Source organism: Morone saxatilis, unplaced genomic scaffold, assembly GCF_004916995.1.
Source record: "Morone saxatilis isolate NCDOM2014 unplaced genomic scaffold, NCSU_SB_2.0 Contig9, whole genome shotgun sequence".
In the NCBI taxonomy this organism is placed as follows: domain Eukaryota; kingdom Metazoa; phylum Chordata; class Actinopteri; family Moronidae; genus Morone; species Morone saxatilis.
In genome coordinates, this window is record NW_023340268.1 from 12263373 (window position 1) to 12265596 (window position 2224).

Genomic DNA, 2224 nt, shown 5'->3' on the forward strand with positions numbered 1-2224 from the left:
GGCTGTCACAGGGGAAAGAACTCATGACAGGAGTCATTTGTCCTTCTTCCTAAAAGTGAAGAGACTAAACTGTAAATCAGTTGGATTAGGCTTTGTGTGGGAGTGTCACGGAGAGCCACCACAGAAACCATTCTTCTTGTGTGAGAGCTGCAGAGAGACAATCGCCTTTAGCCATATCTGTCAACACATGGTCAGCAATGAGCACCAGCGCAAATACATGGTGAGTGGCGTCTCAATAATGCACAGGAAACTTCTAAACAGCAAAAGATTTTATGATATGCGTGTCTTTCAGCTGATGCAGCACCCTCAATATACAAAGTTCTGGGATGAGAAGGATCTGCTCCCACAGATGAAACTGGAGATTTTAAATGATGTTGTCAAGCTGCTCTCAGAGCAGGAGAGTAACAACAAGATAGATGCGCAGGTAACCTGTGGTTTATGTATCATGCACGTTATCTCAAATGGTAGTTTGAGCAAGATATAGGTGATGATCTTTTTGAAATAAATTTGATTGTGTATGGTGGACAAGATGTATTTGTTAATGCTTCACAATGTACACAATCTTTTGTGCTCTCTTTCACAAAGGTTGTAAAGCTGAGACCGTACGTGCATAAATATGTTGAGACAGCTCCGTTCAGTGAAGGTAATAGTAAGCTTATTATGCAATGACCTACAGAGGTTATGGTCCACTGGAGTATAAAGTAATTAGTATCAACTGTGCTGTTTGCTTTTAGCTTTACAATTAGTGCAAGACATCAAGAAAGAACCAAAACGGAGCGTACTCTGTCCACCTGTCAGGGCTGAACAACAAACGGGTGAGTCCCATTAGCCCAGTCACAGTATCAGTGTTACTCATTCTTATGCACAGCCTAAATAAAATGACTCATACGGGCAGAATATGGGTTTGAGCGATGGGTTTTGGTTTCTGTTGCACAGACCGGCAACCTGAGGACCGGCAGAGTGGAGAGGAATCTCTTCGACCAGAGAATCAGTCAACACAGGCACTTAAGACAGACCAGAGAAGTGACAATGGTATGATGATTATCATATTATATACAATATTGGACAGCATCCTCTAGTTATGTTTTTTAAATTCCAGTCAGTGATTATATTAAGTCTGTTAACTGTAGAAAATATGGTTGAACATTGACTCATTTCATTATAATTGTCTTGAGCTTGTTTAGACTCAAGACTACAAATGAAAACCTATTATAATGGACATAATGTATTACTTGTAGGTTTGTCCTGGTAATTGTCTCTTGTTCTCAAAGATGTAGTAAATGTAATCATTTCTCTTGTGTTCTCTCTTTCCTTCTCCACTGTGTATACACAGAAAAACATCATTTGGATGAAACTGCAGTGGTCGGAGATTTGGATGGGGTCAAACACAGAAGAGTCTTGAGGGCTCTGGATGTGACCAGTGCTTCTTCAAAGGCTGAATATAAAAACAGAATATCTCCGTCACTTAGTGCTGACACATGTCATAGTCCACAAGAGACCTGCAGGAGCCTTTCCATGCAACCTGAGCTCAGACCACCAGCCTCTCAGAACCAGAGGTCTATCCCTGAGTTACAAGTGAAACAGGGAGAGGTGCACTCAGAATTCCCATCTTCCTCGGTTGTTAGTCCTGAAACCAGTCAAACCCTGTCTCTGTCTCCGAGAGACAACTGCCCTCCAACCAGGAAAAGGCCAGTTGTTGAATCTCTGGAAACACTGGTCAGACCTTGTACCAGTAACCCCCAACCCGAGGAGGCTTTGCCAGCCAAGCACACACGTGTCTCACAGCAGTCTATCAGTCAGCTCAGCACTGAATCAACCTCAGAGTCCACTCCTGTTAACCCTGCTGCAACCTCCACCCTCCTGGCTCCCAAGGACCATGACACAGGACCTGGAACTGACGAACAAGACCCATCCATTGTCGACCACAAAAAGTTGGAGCGTCTAATGACTCTGCTGAGAGAGATGAAGTCTGACATAAACATATCATCTCCAGATGATGCGAAAAATAATTCCCCCTCATTGGAGGGGATGTTTTCAACAACAGCAGCTCCTGAGAACCAACTCACCACCACTCATGTGAACCCTGCTTTCCCTGCCGCCAGCTCATCTATTGAGGGCTATTTAGCGAGGGACAACCAAGCCGAGGCAGTCGGTGTGTTACCTTCTGCCAGCACTGCTGACCCCAGTGATCCACAACACCAAGAAGTCAGTAATCAGAGCATGT